Consider the following 18,868-nt stretch of genomic DNA (forward strand, 5'->3'; position numbering starts at 1 on the left):
AGAAAATAACATCCAGAGACAAAACAGCAGCCCGTTGGTGATGGCAGGCAATGCACCAGGTGGCCAATCTTCAACGATCAAATGTGCCGTCTCTATAAAAATACAAAGATTATAGTTACTCCTTTTACCTATTTGATAAAAAACGGCGAGTAGGTGAGCCTCAGCGTGAAGGAGCTTACCTTCAAGCCACACAGAATAAAATCCTAGGAGGGACCAGCCCTGTCCAAATCACGTCGCCCAGTAGCCGCAACTCCTTACAGAACAGCGATACTTGATGCCACTTGGCTGTACAGCAGCCCATCAGGATGCCAACCAGTCAGCCAAACCAGTGCATTTCCGACAACACCATGATCAGGTCAGGCAGGAAAAGGCAGGAGTGCTCTCACGGGAAGCACCTGCCTGCCAATATATTAGTGAAAGGCTAATGACTGGGCGTGTCTGTCAATCATGATAATCAGTGAGAGACAGACAACAGAGGGCAGGACCTGCTTACCCTGCTACATTTTATATTTATGTGTCGCTTTGGACAAAGGCGTCTGCTAAATCCATAACCATAACATAGTGATATAGTGCCTGATGTGCACACCCGTTAAGAAGAGGTTCCATTCTAATCATTCTAATGTAAACATTCTAATCTGTTCCATTGTTTTACATACAGAGAGTGCCTGGTGTGCACACCCGTTAAGAAGGGGTTACATTCTAATGTAAACATTCTAATCTGTTCCCTGTTATGTTTGAAATATGATGTTGTTTTAATTTGACCTGTGTGTCGCTTTGGACAAAGGCGTCTGCAAAGTCCCATAACCATAACAAATACGCCTGAAGTGGGCGCAAAAGCATTACTACATCAGTTTCAGGGTGTCTCAGGATGTGAGGCTGCATATGTGGGTGTGTGTGTGTGTGTTGTGTTTTAATGGTGAACACACACGTCCTGTCAGGATGCTGTTGGTTCTGCTGAAGTGCACTGAAGAGGGCACTGCCAGTTAGTGCAGGACACTGCTGAATTGAGGGTACTGGACAGAGGGAGGTGTGTGTTAGTGCAGGACACTGCTGAATTGAGGGTACTGGGGGAGGTGTGTGTTAGTGCAGGACACTGCTGAATTGAGGGGTGGACAGAGGGAGGTGTGTGTTAGTGCAGGACACTGCTGAATTGAGGGTACTGGACAGAGGGTGGTGTGTGTTAGTGCAGGACACTGCTGAATTGAGGGGTGGACAGAGGGAGGTGTGTGTTAGTGCAGGACACTGCTGAATTGAGGGTACTGGGTGGGCAGAGGGAGGTCTGTGTTAGTGCAGGACACTGCTGAATTGAGGGTACTGGACAGAGGGAGGTGAGTGTTAGTGCAGGACACTGCTGAATTGAGGGTACTGGGGGAGGTGTGTGTTAGTGCAGGACACTGCTGAATTGAGGGGTGGACAGAGGGAGGTGTGTGTTAGTGCAGGACACTGCTGAATTGAGGGTACTGGACAGAGGGAGGTGTGTGTTAGTGCAGGACACTGCTGAATTGAGGGGTGGACAGAGGGAGGTGTGTGTTAGTGCAGGACACTGCTGAATTGAGGGTACTGGGTGGGCAGAGGGAGGTCTGTGTTAGTGCAGGACACTGCTGAATTGAGGGTACTGGACAGAGGGAGGTGAGTGTTAGTGCAGGACACTGCTGAATTGAGGGTACTGGACAGAGGGAGGTGTGTGTTAGTGCAGGACACTGCTGAATTGAGGGGTGGACAGAGGGAGGTGTGTGTTAGTGCAGGACACTGCTGAATTGAGGGTACTGGGTGGGCAGAGGGAGGTCTGTGTTAGTGCAGGACACTGCTGAATTGAGGGTACTGGACAGAGGGAGGTGAGTGTTAGTGCAGGACACTGCTGAATTGAGGGTACTGGACAGAGGGAGGTGTGTGTTAGTGCAGGACACTGCTGAATTGAGGGGTGGACAGAGGGAGGTGTGTGTTAGTGCAGGACACTGCTGAATTGAGGGTACTGGGTGGGCAGAGTTGTTGGAGTTGAGCAGGCCCAGGAACCTGAATGTTGGAGATGAGCAGGCCCAGGAACCTGAATGTTGGAGATGGTTAAAATAAAGGACAAAATAAAACTAGAAAAGCATTTCCTGAAGGAAATACAGTGCATGAAAATGCAAAAAATATGATGTAAAATATCATACAGAGTAAAAACAAACTATATTGGTTGCTAGGTAGATGAGGTTTAATATAGTTGGAGTGACTGAACAGTTAAATAGGTGGATAGTTTATATGGTTAAATGATTTGCTTGGTAGATAAGGTTTAATATAGTTGGAATGATTGAACGGTTAAATAGGTGGATAATACTTAACTTAGTTAACTTAGCTAATGTTTTCATATTTAGTAGTTATGCTAACTAGCATGTTAGCAATGCTAACATGCTAACTATGTTAACCATGTTACTTAGCTAACTTAGCTAATCATTTTTAGCAGTTTTGCTAAAAATGCTAACTAGCATGCTAACACATTAGCATGCTAACCACGTTACTTAGCTAACTTAGCTAATCATTTTTAGCAGTTTTGCAAAAAATGCTAACTAGCACTATGCTAACCATGTGACTTAGCTAACTTAGCTAATCATTTTTAGCAGTTTTGTAAAAAATGCTAACTAGCATGCTAACATGTTAGCATGCTAACTATGCTAACCATGTGACTTAGCTAACTTAGCTAATCATTTTTAGCAGTTTTGAAAAAAATGCTAACTAGCATGCTAACATGCTAGCATGCTAACATGCTAGCATGCTAACTATGCTAACCATGCTAACTAGCTACAGTGGGTAGGAGTCATAGTTGATGACAAGTAACAGTTACAATGGCTGAACAGTTAAAAAGTTCAGTAGTTTAAAGGGTTAAATTGTTTAACAGTGAAATATTGTAGTGAGGACTTTTATTTTGAAACAGTTTTTGGCAGAGGAAGCAGTTGAACAGGATGTGTAGTCTTAATAGGGCCAGTTTGTATGCTTAAAGCCTGAGACTGGCAGTTGATGCAGCTGGCCCGAACACCTGCCATAGGATTCTAATTGCTTAACGGCCGTATTGTGATGTCATAATCATAATGTTAAGTCAATGGGGAAATTTTGATTAGTTTTTAATTAATAGTTTAAAAAGTATAAAAGTTACAAAGTTGAAAAATACAAAGCTCACATGTCCTAAGTAAGACCTACGTAACATAGTTTGAATGAAGTTTCTACGTTAAACGGTTGAAGCTGCATTAGCTGCGTTAGAAGAAGAATAATAATAATAATAACTAGAAAAGCATTTCCTGAAGGAAATACAGTGCATGAAAATGCAAAAAATATGATGTAAAATATCATACAGAGTAAAAACAAACTATATTGGTTGCTAGGTAGATGAGGTTTAATATAGTTGGAGTGACTGAACAGTTAAATAGGTGGATCGTTTATATGGTTAAATGATTTGCTTGGTAGATAAGGTTTAATATAGTTGGAATGATTGAACGGTTAAATAGGTGGATAATACTTAACTTAGTTAACTTAGCTAATGTTTTCATTTTTAGTAGTTATGTTAACCATGTGACTTAGCTAACCTAGCTAATAATTTTTAGCAGTTTTGCTAACTATGCTAACTAACATGTTAGCATGCTAACTATGCTAACCATGTTACTTAGCTAACTTAGTTAATCATTTTTAGCAGTTTTGCTAAAAATGCTAACTAGCATGCTAACATGCTAGTATGCTAACTATGCTAACCATGTGACATAGCTAACTTAGCTAATCATTTTTAGTAGTTTTGTAAAAAATGCTAACTAGCATGCTAACATGCTAGCATGCTAACTATGCTAACCATGTGACTTAGCTAACTTAGCTAATCATTTTTAGCAGTTTTGTAAAAAATGCTAACTAGCATGCTAACATGCTAGCATGCTAACTATGCTAACCATGTGACTTAGCTAACTTAGCTAATCATTTTTAGCAGTTTTGTAAAAAATGCTAACTAGCATGCTAACATGCTAGCATGCTAACTATGCTAACCATATGACTTAGCTAACTTAGCTAATCATTTTTAGCAGTTTTGTAAAAAATGCTAACTAGCATGCTAACATGTTAGCATGCTAACTATGCTAACCATATGACTTAGCCAACTTAGCTAATCATTTTTAGCAGTTTTGTAAAAAATGCTAACTAGCATGCTAACATGTTAGCATGCTAACTATGCTAACCATGTGACTTAGCTAACTTAGCTAATCATTTTTAGCAGTTTTATAAAAAATGCTAACTAGAATGCTAACATGTTAGCATGCTAACTATGCTAACCATGTGACTTAGCTAACTTAGCTAATCATTTTTAGCAGTTTTGTAAAAAATGCTAACTAGTATGCTAACATGTTAGCATGCTAACTATGCTAACCATGTGACTTAGCTAACTTAGCTAATCATTTTTAGCAGTTTTGTAAAAAATGCTAACTAGCATGCTAACATGCTAGCATGCTAACTATGCTAACCATGCTAACTAGCTACAGTGGGTAGGAGTCATAGTTGATGACAAGTAACAGTTACAATGGCTGAACAGTTAAAAAGTTCAGTAGTTTAAAGGGTTAAATTGTTTAACAGTGAAATATTGTAGTGAGGACTTTTATTTTGAAACAGTTTTTGGCAGAGGAAGCAGTTGAACAGGATGTGTAGTCTTAATAGGGCCAGTTTGTATGCTTAAAGCCTGAGACTGGCAGTTGATGCAGCTGGCCCGAACACCTGCCATAGGATTCTAATTGCTTAACGGCCGTATTGTGATGTCATAATCATAATGTTAAGTCAATGGGGAAATTTTGATTAGTTTTTAATTAATAGTTTAAAAAGTATAAAAGTTACAAAGTTGAAAAATACAAAGCTCACATGTCCTAAGTAAGACCTACGTAACATAGTTTGAATGAAGTTTCTACGTTAAACGGTTGAAGCTGCATTAGCTGCGTTAGAAGAAGAATAATAATAATAATAATAACTAGAAAAGCATTTCCTGAAGGAAATACAGTGCATGAAAATGCAAAAAATATGATGTAAAATATCATACAGAGTAAAAACAAACTATATTGGTTGCTAGGTAGATGAGGTTTAATATAGTTGGAGTGACTGAACAGTTAAATAGGTGGATCGTTTATATGGTTAAATGATTTGCTTGGTAGATAAGGTTTAATATAGTTGGAATGATTGAACGGTTAAATAGGTGGATAATACTTAACTTAGTTAACTTAGCTAATGTTTTCATTTTTAGTAGTTATGTTAACCATGTGACTTAGCTAACCTAGCTAATAATTTTTAGCAGTTTTGCTAACTATGCTAACTAACATGTTAGCATGCTAACTATGCTAACCATGTTACTTAGCTAACTTAGTTAATCATTTTTAGCAGTTTTGCTAAAAATGCTAACTAGCATGCTAACATGCTAGCATGCTAACTATGCTAACCATGTGACATAGCTAACTTAGCTAATCATTTTTAGTAGTTTTGTAAAAAATGCTAACTAGCATGCTAACATGCTAGCATGCTAACTATGCTAACCATGTGACTTAGCTAACTTAGCTAATCATTTTTAGCAGTTTTGTAAAAAATGCTAACTAGCATGCTAACATGCTAGCATGCTAACTATGCTAACCATGTGACTTAGCTAACTTAGCTAATCATTTTTAGCAGTTTTGTAAAAAATGCTAACTAGCATGCTAACATGCTAGCATGCTAACTATGCTAACCATATGACTTAGCTAACTTAGCTAATCATTTTTAGCAGTTTTGTAAAAAATGCTAACTAGCATGCTAACATGTTAGCATGCTAACTATGCTAACCATATGACTTAGCCAACTTAGCTAATCATTTTTAGCAGTTTTGTAAAAAATGCTAACTAGCATGCTAACATGTTAGCATGCTAACTATGCTAACCATGTGACTTAGCTAACTTAGCTAATCATTTTTAGCAGTTTTGTAAAAAATGCTAACTAGCATGCTAACATGCTAGCATGCTAACTATGCTAACCATGCTAACTAGCTACAGTGGGTAAGAGTCATAGTTGATGACAAGTAACAGTTACAATGGCTGAACAGTTAAAAAGTTCAGTAGTTTAAAGGGTTAAATTGTTTAACAGTGAAATATTGTAGTGAGGACTTTTATTTTGAAACAGTTTTTGGCAGAGGAAGCAGTTGAACAGGATGTGTAGTCTTAATAGGGCCAGTTTGTATGCTTAAAGCCTGAGACTGGCAGTTGAAACAGGTGGCCCGAACACCTGCCATAGGATTCTAATTGCTTAACGGCCGTATTGTGATGTCATAATCATAATGTTAAGTCAATGGGGAAATTTTGATTAGTTTTTAATTAATAGTTTAAAAAGTATAAAAGTTACAAAGTTGAAAAATACAAAGCTCACATGTCCTAATTAAGACCTACGTAACATAGTTTGAATGAAGTTTCTACGTTAAACGGTTGAAGCTGCATTAAGTGCGTTAGAAGAAGAATAATAATAACTAGAAAAGCATTTCCTGAAGGAAATACAGTGCATGAAAATGCAAAAAATATGATGTAAAATATCATACAGAGTAAAAACAAACTATATTGGTTGCTAGGTAGATGAGGTTTAATATAGTTGGAGTGACTGAACAGTTAAATAGGTGGATAGTTTATATGGTTAAATGATTTGCTTGGAAGATAAGGTTTAATAAAGTTGGAATGATTGAACGGTTAAATAGGTGGACAATACTTAACTTAGTTAACTTAGCTAATGCATTTTTAGTAGTTAGCAATGCTAACATGCTAACTATGTTAACCATGTGACTTAGCTAATCTAGCTAATCATTTTTAGCAGTTTTGCTAACTATGCTAACTAGCATGCTAACATGTTAGCATGCTAACTATGCTAGCATGCTAACTATGCTAACCATGTGACTTAGCTAACTTAGCTAATCATTTTTAGCAGTTTTGTAAAAAATGCTAACTAGCATGCTAACATGTTAGCATGCTAACTATGCTAACCATGTGACTTAGCTAACTTAGCTAATCATTTTTAGCAGTTTTGTAAAAAATGCTAACTAGCATGCTAACATGCTAGCATGCTAACTATGCTAACCATATGACTTAGCTAACTTAGCTAATCATTTTTAGCAGTTTTGTAAAAAATGCTAACTAGCATGCTAACATGTTAGCATGCTAACTATGCTAACCATGTGACTTAGCTAACTTAGCTAATCATTTTTAGCAGTTTTGTAAAAAATGCTAACTAGCATGCTAACATGCTAGCATGCTAACTATGCTAAACATGTGACTTAGCTAACTTAGCTAATCATTTTTAGCAGTTTTGTAAAAAATGCTAACTAGCATGCTAACATGCTAGCATGCTAACATGCTAACCATGCTAACTAGCTACAGTGGGTAGGAGTCATAGTTGATGACAAGTAACAGTTACAATGGCTGAACAGTTAAAAAGTTCAGTAGTTTAAAGGGTTAAATTGTTTAACAGTGAAATATTGTAGTGAGGACTTTTATTTTGAAACAGTTTTTGGCAGAGGAAGCAGTTGGACAGGATGTGTAGTCTTAATAGGGCCAGTTTGTATGCTTAAAGCCTGAGACTGGCAGTTGATGCAGCTGGCCCGAACACCTGCCATAGGATTCTAATTGCTTAACGGCCGTATTGTGATGTCATAATCATAATGTTAAGTCAATGGGGAAATTTTGATTAGTTTTTAATTAATAGTTTAAAAAGTATAAAAGTTACAAAGTTGAAAAATACAAAGCTCACATGTCCTAATTAAGACCTACGTAACATAGTTTGAATGAAGTTTCTACGTTAAACGGTTGAAGCTGCATTAAGTGCGTTAGAAGAAGAATAATAATAACTAGAAAAGCATTTCCTGAAGGAAATACAGTGCATGAAAATGCAAAAAATATGATGTAAAATATCATACAGAGTAAAAACAAACTATATTGGTTGCTAGGTAGATGAGGTTTAATATAGTTGGAGTGACTGAACAGTTAAATAGGTGGATAGTTTATATGGTTAAATGATTTGCTTGGAAGATAAGGTTTAATAAAGTTGGAATGATTGAACGGTTAAATAGGTGGACAATACTTAACTTAGTTAACTTAGCTAATGCATTTTTAGTAGTTAGCAATGCTAACATGCTAACTATGTTAACCATGTGACTTAGCTAATCTAGCTAATCATTTTTAGCAGTTTTGCTAACTATGCTAACTAGCATGCTAACATGTTAGCATGCTAACTATGCTAGCATGCTAACTATGCTAACCATGTGACTTAGCTAACTTAGCTAATCATTTTTAGCAGTTTTGTAAAAAATGCTAACTAGCATGCTAACATGTTAGCATGCTAACTATGCTAACCATGTGACTTAGCTAACTTAGCTAATCATTTTTAGCAGTTTTGTAAAAAATGCTAACTAGCATGCTAACATGCTAGCATGCTAACTATGCTAACCATATGACTTAGCTAACTTAGCTAATCATTTTTAGCAGTTTTGTAAAAAATGCTAACTAGCATGCTAACATGTTAGCATGCTAACTATGCTAACCATGTGACTTAGCTAACTTAGCTAATCATTTTTAGCAGTTTTGTAAAAAATGCTAACTAGCATGCTAACATGCTAGCATGCTAACTATGCTAACCATGTGACTTAGCTAACTTAGCTAATCATTTTTAGCAGTTTTGTAAAAAATGCTAACTAGCATGCTAACATGCTAGCATGCTAACATGCTAACCATGCTAACTAGCTACAGTGGGTAGGAGTAGTCATAGTTGATGACAAGTAACAGTTACAATGGCTGAACAGTTAAAAAGTTCAGTAGTTTAAAGGGTTAAATTGTTTAACAGTGAAATATTGTAGTGAGGACTTTTATTTTGAAACAGTTTTTGGCAGAGGAAGCAGTTGGACAGGATGTGTAGTCTTAATAGGGCCAGTTTGTATGCTTAAAGCCTGAGACTGGCAGTTGATGCAGCTGGCCCGAACACCTGCCATAGGATTCTAATTGCTTAACGGCCGTATTGTGATGTCATAATCATAATGTTAAGTCAATGGGGAAATTTTGATTAGTTTTTAATTAATAGTTTAAAAAGTATAAAAGTTACAAAGTTGAAAAATACAAAGCTCACATGTCCTAATTAAGACCTACGTAACATAGTTTGAATGAAGTTTCTACGTTAAACGGTTGAAGCTGCATTAAGTGCGTTAGAAGAAGAATAATAATAACTAGAAAAGCATTTCCTGAAGGAAATACAGTGCATGAAAATGCAAAAAATATGATGTAAAATATCATACAGAGTAAAAACAAACTATATTGGTTGCTAGGTAGATGAGGTTTAATATAGTTGGAGTGACTGAACAGTTAAATAGGTGGATAGTTTATATGGTTAAATGATTTGCTTGGAAGATAAGGTTTAATAAAGTTGGAATGATTGAACGGTTAAATAGGTGGACAATACTTAACTTAGTTAACTTAGCTAATGCATTTTTAGTAGTTAGCAATGCTAACATGCTAACTATGTTAACCATGTGACTTAGCTAATCTAGCTAATCATTTTTAGCAGTTTTGCTAACTATGCTAACTAGCATGCTAACATGTTAGCATGCTAACTATGCTAGCATGCTAACTATGCTAACCATGTGACTTAGCTAACTTAGCTAATCATTTTTAGCAGTTTTGTAAAAAATGCTAACTAGCATGCTAACATGTTAGCATGCTAACTATGCTAACCATGTGACTTAGCTAACTTAGCTAATCATTTTTAGCAGTTTTGTAAAAAATGCTAACTAGCATGCTAACATGCTAGCATGCTAACTATGCTAACCATATGACTTAGCTAACTTAGCTAATCATTTTTAGCAGTTTTGTAAAAAATGCTAACTAGCATGCTAACATGTTAGCATGCTAACTATGCTAACCATGTGACTTAGCTAACTTAGCTAATCATTTTTAGCAGTTTTGTAAAAAATGCTAACTAGCATGCTAACATGCTAGCATGCTAACATGCTAACCATGCTAACTAGCTACAGTGGGTAGGAGTCATAGTTGATGACAAGTAACAGTTACAATGGCTGAACAGTTAAAAAGTTCAGTAGTTTAAAGGGTTAAATTGTTTAACAGTGAAATATTGTAGTGAGGACTTTTATTTTGAAACAGTTTTTGGCAGAGGAAGCAGTTGGACAGGATGTGTAGTCTTAATAGGGCCAGTTTGTATGCTTAAAGCCTGAGACTGGCAGTTGATGCAGCTGGCCCGAACACCTGCCATAGGATTCTAATTGCTTAACGGCCGTATTGTGATGTCATAATCATAATGTTAAGTCAATGGGGAAATTTTGATTAGTTTTTAATTAATAGTTTAAAAAGTATAAAAGTTACAAAGTTGAAAAATACAAAGCTCACATGTCCTAAGTAAGACCTACGTAACATAGTTTGAATGAAGTTTCTACGTTAAACGGTTGAAGCTGCATTAGCTGCGTTAGAAGAAGAATAATAATAATAATAATAACTAGAAAAGCATTTCCTGAAGGAAATACAGTGCATGAAAATGCAAAAATATGATGAGTTCATATGGTTAAATTATTTGCTTGGTAGATAAGGTTTAATATAGTTGGAATGACTGAACAGTTAAATAGATTGATAATTGAAATGGTTAAATTATTTAGGCAGATAGTTGACGATAACTAACAGTTGGAATGGCTCCAATTTTTGCTAGCAGTTATGCTAATGTTAACAAAGATAATAATGTTAACCAAGTTACTATGCTAACTAGCATGCTAACAATGTTAAAATGTTAACTATGCTAACCATATGACTTAGCTAACTTCACTAATCATTTTTAGCAGTTATGCTAACATGCTAGCATGCTAACTATGCTAACTATGTGACTTAGCTAACTTAGCTAATCATTTTTAGCAGTTATGTAAAAAATGCTAACTAGCATGCTAACATGTTAGCATGCTAACTATGCTAACCATGTGACTTAGCTAACTTAGCTGATCATTTTTAGCAGTTTTGTAAAAAATGCTAACTAGCATGCTAACATGCTAGCATGCTAACATGCTAACCATGTGACTTAGCTAACTTAGCTAATCATTTTTAGCAGTTTTGTAAAAAATGCTAACTAGCATGCTAACATGCTAGCATGCTAACATGCTAACCATGCTAACTAGCTACAGTGGGTAGGAGTCATAGTTGATGACAAGTAACAGTTACAATGGCTGAACAGTTAAAAAGTTCAGTAGTTTAAAGGGTTAAATTGTTTAACAGTGAAATATTGTAGTGAGGACTTTTATTTTGAAACAGTTTTTGGCAGAGGAAGCAGTTGGACAGGATGTGTAGTCTTAATAGGGCCAGTTTGTATGCTTAAAGCCTGAGACTGGCAGTTGATGCAGCTGGCCCGAACACCTGCCATAGGATTCTAATTGCTTAACGGCCGTATTGTGATGTCATAATCATAATGTTAAGTCAATGGGGAAATTTTGATTAGTTTTTAATTAATAGTTTAAAAAGTATAAAAGTTACAAAGTTGAAAAATACAAAGCTCACATGTCCTAAGTAAGACCTACGTAACATAGTTTGAATGAAGTTTCTACGTTAAACGGTTGAAGCTGCATTAGCTGCGTTAGAAGAAGAATAATAATAATAATAATAACTAGAAAAGCATTTCCTGAAGGAAATACAGTGCATGAAAATGCAAAAATATGATGAGTTCATATGGTTAAATTATTTGCTTGGTAGATAAGGTTTAATATAGTTGGAATGACTGAACAGTTAAATAGATTGATAATTGAAATGGTTAAATTATTTAGGCAGATAGTTGACGATAACTAACAGTTGGAATGGCTCTAATTTTTGCTAGCAGTTATGCTAATGTTAACAAAGATAATAATGTTAACCAAGTTACTATGCTAACTAGCATGCTAACAATGTTAAAATGTTAACTATGCTAACCATATGACTTAGCTAACTTCACTAATCATTTTTAGCAGTTATGCTAACATGCTAGCATGCTAACTATGCTAACTATGTGACTTAGCTAACTTAGCTAATCATTTTTAGCAGTTATGTAAAAAATGCTAACTAGCATGCTAACATGTTAGCATGCTAACTATGCTAACCATGTGACTTAGTAAACTTAGCTGATCATTTTTAGCAGTTTTACTAAAAATGCTAACTAGCATGCTAACATATTAGCATGCTAACTATGCTAACCATGTGACTTAGCTAACTTAGCTAATCATTTTTAACATTTTTGCTAAAAATGCTAACTAGCATGCTAACATGCTAACTATTCTAACCATGTGACTTAGCTAACTTAGCTGATCATTTTTAGCAGTTTTGTAAAAAATGCTAACTAGCATGCTAACATGTTAGCATGCTAACTATGCTAACCACGTGACTTAGCTAACTTAGCTGATCATTTTTAGCAGTTTTGTAAAAAATGCTAACTAGCATGCTAACTAGCATGCTAACATGCTAGCATGCTAACTATGCTAACCAAGTTACTTAGCTAACTTAGCTAACTAGCTACAGTGGGTAGGAGTCATAGTTGATGACAAGTAACAGTTACAATGGCTGAACAGTTAAAAAGTTCAGTAGTTTAAAGGGTTAAATTGTTTAACAGTGAAATATTGTAGTGAGGACTTTTATTTTGAAACAGTTTTTGGCAGAGGAAGCAGTTGAACAGGATGTGTAGTCTTAATAGGGCCAGTTTGTATGCTTAAAGCCTGAGAATGGCAGTTGAAACAGATGGCCGAACACCTGCCACAGGATTCTATTTGCTGTGATGTCATAAAGGGCAATGTTAAGTCAATGGGGAAATTTTGATAGTTTTTAATTAATAGTTTAAAAAGTATAAAAGTTACAAAGTTGAAAAATACAAAGCCCACATGTCCTAATTAAGACCTACGCGTCAATGTTTGAATGAAGTTTCTACGTTAAACGGTTGAAGCTGCATTAACTGCGTTAGAAGAAGAGGAATAATAAGAATAAGAAGAAGCCTAGGAAGAACAGTACAGTGCATTTTCATGCACTGTAATAAAATGCCTTGGAATAACAGTACAGTGCATTTTCATGCACTGTAATAAAATGCCTTGGAATAACAGTACAGTGCATTTTCATGCACTGTAATAAAATGCCTTGGAATAACAGTACAGTGCATTTTCATGCACTGTAACTAGAAAAGCATTTCCTGAAGGAAATACAGTGCATGAAAATGCAAAAATATGATGAGTTCATATGGTTAAATTATTTGCTTGGTAGATAAGGTTTAATATAGTTGGAATGACTGAACAGTTAAATAGGTTGATAATTGAAATGGTTAAATTATTTAGGCAGATAGTTGACGAAAACTAACAGTTGGAATGGCTCCAATTTTTGCTAGCAGTTATGCTAACTATGTTAACAAAGATAATAATGTTAACCAAGTTACTATGCTAACTAGCATGTTAACAATGTTCAAATGTTAACTATGCTAACCATATGACTTAGCTAACTTCACTAATCATTTTTAGCAGTTATGCTAACATGCTAGCATGCTAACTATGCTAACCATGTGACTTAGCTAACTTAGCTAATCATTTTTAGCAGTTTTGCAAAAAATGCTAACTAGCATGCTAACATGCTAGCATGCTAACTATGCTAACCATGTGACTTAGCTAACTTAGCTAATCATTTTTTACAGTTTTACTAAAAATGCTAACTAGCATGCTAGCATGCTAACTATGCTAACCATTTGACTTAGCTAACTTAGCTAATCATTTTTAGCAGTTTTGCAAAAAATGCTAACTAGCATGCTAACATGCTAGCATGCTAACTATGCTAACCATGTGACTTAGCTAACTTAGCCAATCATTTTTAGCAGTTTTGTAAAAAATGCTAACTAGCATGCTAACATGCTAGCATGCTAACTATGCTAACCATGTGACTTAGCTAACTTAGCTAATCATTTTTAGCAGTTTTGCAAAAAATGCTAACTAGCATGCTAACATGTTAGCATGCTAACATGCTAACTATGCTAACCATGCTAACTAGCTACAGTGGGTAGGAGTCATAGTTGATGACAAGTAACAGTTACAATGGCTGAACAGTTAAAAAGTTCAGTAGTTTAAAGGGTTAAATTGTTTAACAGTGAAATATTGTAGTGAGGACTTTTATTTTGAAACAGTTTTTGGCAGAGGAAGCAGTTGAACAGGATGTGTAGTCTTAATAGGGCCAGTTTGTATGCTTAAAGCCTGAGACTGGCAGTTGAAACAGGTGGCCCGAACACCTGCCGTAGGATTCTAATTGCTTAACGGCCGTATTGTGATGTCATAATCATAATGTTAAGTCAATGGGGAAATTTTGATTCGTTTTTAATTAATAGTTTAAAAAGTATAAAAGTTACAAAGTTGAAAAATACAAAGCTCACATGTCCTAAGTAAGACCTACGTAACATAGTTTGAATGAAGTTTCTACGTTAAACGGTTGAAGCTGCATTAAGTGCGTTAGAAGAAGAATAATAATAATAATAATAATAAAATGCCTTGGAATAACAGTACAGTGCATTTTCATGCACTGTAACTAGAAAAGCATTTCCTGAAGGAAATACAGTGCATGAAAATGCAAAAAATATGATGTAAAATATCATACAGAGTAAAAACAAACTATATTGGTTGCTAGGTAGATAAGGTTTAATATAGTTAGAGTGACTGAACAGTTAAATAGGTGGATAGTTTATATGGTTAAATGATTTGCTTGGTAGATAAGGTTTAATATAGTTGGAATGATTGAACGGTTAAATAGGTGGATAATACTTAACTTTAGTAGTTATGCCAATTAGCATGTTAGCAATGCTAACATGTTAACTATGTTAGCCATGTGACTTAGCTAACTTAACTAATCATTTTTAGCAGTTTTGCTAAAAATGCTAACTAGCATGATAACATGCTAGCATGCTAACTATGCTAACCATGTGACTTAGCTAACTTAGCTAATCATTTTTAGCAGTTTTATAAAAAAGGCTAACTAGCATGCTAACATGTTAGCATGCTAACTATGCTAACCATATGACTTAGCTAACTTAGCTAATTATTTTTAGCAGTTTTACAAAAAATGCTAACTAGCATGCTAACATGTTAGCATGCTAACTATGCTAACCATGTGACTTAGCTAACTTAGCTAATCATTTTTAGCAGTTTTGCTAAAAATGCTAACTAGCATGCTAACATGCTAGCATGCTAACTATGCTAACCAAGTTACTTAGCTAACTTAGCTAACTAGCTACAGTGGGTAGGAGTCATAGTTGATGACAAGTAACAGTTACAATGGCTGAACAGTTAAAAAGTTCAGTAGTTTAAAGGGTTAAATTGTTTAACAGTGAAATATTGTAGTGAGGACTTTTATTTTGAAACAGTTTTTGGCAGAGGAAGCAGTTGAACAGGATGTGTAGTCTTAATAGGGCCAGTTTGTATGCTTAAAGCCTGAGAATGGCAGTTGGGCCAGCTGGCCTGAACACCTGCCATAAGATTCTAATTGCTGTGATGTCATAAAGGGCAATGTTAAGTCAATGGGAAAATTTTGATAGTTTTTAATTAATAGTTTAAAAAGTATAAAAGTTACAAAGTTGAAAAATACAAAGCCCACATGTCCTAATTAAGACCTACGCGTCAATGTTTGAATGAAGTTTCTACGTTAAACGGTTGAAGCTGCATTAACTGCGTTAGAAGAAGAGGAATAATAAGAATAAGAAGCCTAGGAAGAACAGTACAGTGCATTTTCATGCACTGTAATAATAATAATAACTAGAAAAGCATTTCCTGAAGGAAATACAGTGCATGAAAATGCAAAAAATATGATGTAAAATATCATACAGAGTAAAAACAATCTATTGGTTGCTAGGTAGATGAGGTTTAATATAGTTGGAGTGACTGAACAGTTAAATAGGTGGATAGTTTATATGGTTAAATGATTTGCTTGGTAGATAAGGTTTAATATAGTTGGAATGATTGAACAGTTAAATAGGTTGATAATTGAAATGGTTAAATTATTTAGGCAGATAGTTGACGATAACTAACAGTTGGAATGGCTCCAATGTTTGCTAGTAGTTATGCTAACTATGTTAATAAAGATAATAATGTTAACCAAGTTACTATGCTAACTAGCATGCTAACAATGTTAAAATGTTAACTATGCTAACCATATGACTTAGCTAACCTAGCTAATCATTTTTATTAGTTATGATAACTATGCTAATTAAAATGCTAACATGCTAACTATGCTAACCATGTGACTTAGCTAACTTAGCTAATCATTTTTAGCAGTTTTGTAAAAAATGCTAACTAGCATGCTAACATGCTAGCATGCTAACTATGCTAACCATGTGACTTAGCTAACTTAGCTAATCATTTTTAGCAGTTTTGCAAAAAATGCTAACTAGCATGCTAACATGCTAGCATGCTAACTATGCTAACCATGTGACTTAGCTAACTTAGCTAATCATTTTTAGCAGTTTTGCAAAAAATGCTAACTAGCATGCTAACATGCTAGCATGCTAACTATGCTAACCATGTGACTTAGCTAACTTAGCTAATCATTTTTAGCAGTTTTGCTAAAAATGCTAACTAGCATGCTAACATACTAGCATGCTAACATGTTAGCATGCTAACATGCTAGCATGCTAACATGCTAACTATGTTAACCATGCTAACTAGCTACAGTGGGTAGGAGTCATAGTTGATGACAAGTAACAGTTACAATGGCTGAACAGTTAAAAAGTTCAGTAGTTTAAAGGGTTAAATTGTTTAACAGTGAAATATTGTAGTGAGGACTTTTATTTTGAAACAGTTTTTGGCAGAGGAAGCAGTTGAACAGGATGTGTAGTCTTAATAGGGCCAGTTTGTATGCTTAAAGCCTGAGACTGGCAGTTGAAACAGGTGGCCCGAACACCTGCCATAGGATTCTAATTGCTTAACGGCCGTATTGTGATGTCATAATCATAATGTTAAGTCAATGGGGAAATTTTGATTAGTTTTTAATTAATAGTTTAAAAAGTATAAAAGTTACAAAGATGAAAAATACATAGCACCCATGTCCTAAGTAAGACCTACGTAACATAGTTTGAATGAAGTTTCTACGTTAAACGGTTGAAGCTGCATTAAGTGCGTTAGAAGAAGAATAATAATAAAATGCCTTGGAATAACAGTACAGTGCATTTTCATGCACTGTAATAATAAAATGCCTTGGAATAACAGTACAGTGCATTTTCATGCACTGTAATAATAATAATAATAAAATGCCTTGGAATAACAGTACAGTGCATTTTCATGCACTGTAATAAGAAGAAGCCTAGGAAGAACAGTACAGTGCATTTTCATGCACTGTAATAAAATGCCTTGGAATAACAGTACAGTGCATTTTCATGCACTGTAATAAAATGCCTTGGAATAACAGTACAGTGCATTTTCATGCACTGTAATAAATAAAAATAAAAATCTCCCATGACCCTCCTATGAATGCATAATGTATGCATGAGACGGAAAAGCGCAATTTGACATTCTCAGCTCCCGCAACAGGCAGTCTGCGCTTTTACCTCAGTGCTGCCTGTTTGTACATACCTCGCCATGTTTTTACGTGCACTTTGCGTAACAAATACACCTGAAGTGGGCGCAAAAGCGTTAGTACATCTGGCCCTCAGTGTCGGAGTGAAGATGTAAGGAGCAGAATATAACAGAAGATGAAAATAAAACACAGTTAGCGCTCCACTGGAAATAAATGAGCCCTTCATGCAGCTAGTCTATTGCACAGTGAGATGGGACCAGTACTGTACAGTGAGATGGGACCAGTGAGATGGGACCAGTACTGTACAGTGAGATGGGACCAGTACTGACCAGTGAGATGGGACCAGTACTGACCAGTGAGATGGGCCCAGTAAGATGGGACCAGTGAGATGGGACCAGTACTGACCAGTGAGATGGGCCCAGTAAGATGGGACCAGTGAGATGGGACCAGTACTGCACAGTGAGATGGGACCAGTACTGCACAGTGAGATGGGACCAGTACTGACCAGTGAGATGGGACCAGTTGCTGATGTTATCACACATGTAGCCTAACAGACAACCTGTCAAATATATAAAGACGATATGCAATGCAACACTCAAATGATGAATATATTTTTGCAGTGAGACATTTAAAAGATTAGTTTAAGAAATTAAATCAGTCACAAAGTCAGTTCTGTGGAGAACACACACACACACACACTCCTCTTTGTGTGTCATTAGATTAGTTTAGTTTGAACTTTATTATCAGTGTGGAGAGTACAGGAACAAAGACAAAGAAAGTTATAATGACTATGTACTGTATTCAAAGTAGGTACTAACTCAACAATTTACAAGGAAAAAACAGATTCATCTGAATTTATTAATTACAGTAAATATAATTACATTGTAAAAAAAAAGAAATGATATGTTCACTTGTGGCCTCATGTACACACACAAACACACTAATCAAATAAAGAATAGAAATCAACTCAAAACTCAATTAGGCTCCTACACAACTACTGACTGTCTCCTGTCCCCATCACACACACACACACACACACACACACACACACAGACACACACACACACACAGACAGACAGACAGACTGTAATTCTGGTTATCTACTAGGGTGATCTGCTGAGTTAAATATCATTCAGCAAAACATGAGAGGCTGAAGTTTAACGGGGTAGACAAGGGAAACGTCCGGTGGATTGTAATGGCAGTTCTGCTGTCCAGATTGAACAGAAAAGTTGTTGAGAAAGGAGTCTTTATGATGAGGTTCAGTTTCACTTGCGCAGACGTATGAATGAGCGCTCACATTACTACCCCCAATTGTAAAAACGTAAAAAGAACGATGGTGTTGTAGA

Source organism: Alosa pseudoharengus, unplaced genomic scaffold (assembly GCF_046254945.1).
Source record: "Alosa pseudoharengus isolate Yale_2024_CS ecotype anadromous, Long Island Sound unplaced genomic scaffold, YU_APseudo_1.1 YU_APseudo_1.1_scf_42, whole genome shotgun sequence".
NCBI classification, from domain to species: domain Eukaryota; kingdom Metazoa; phylum Chordata; class Actinopteri; order Clupeiformes; family Clupeidae; genus Alosa; species Alosa pseudoharengus.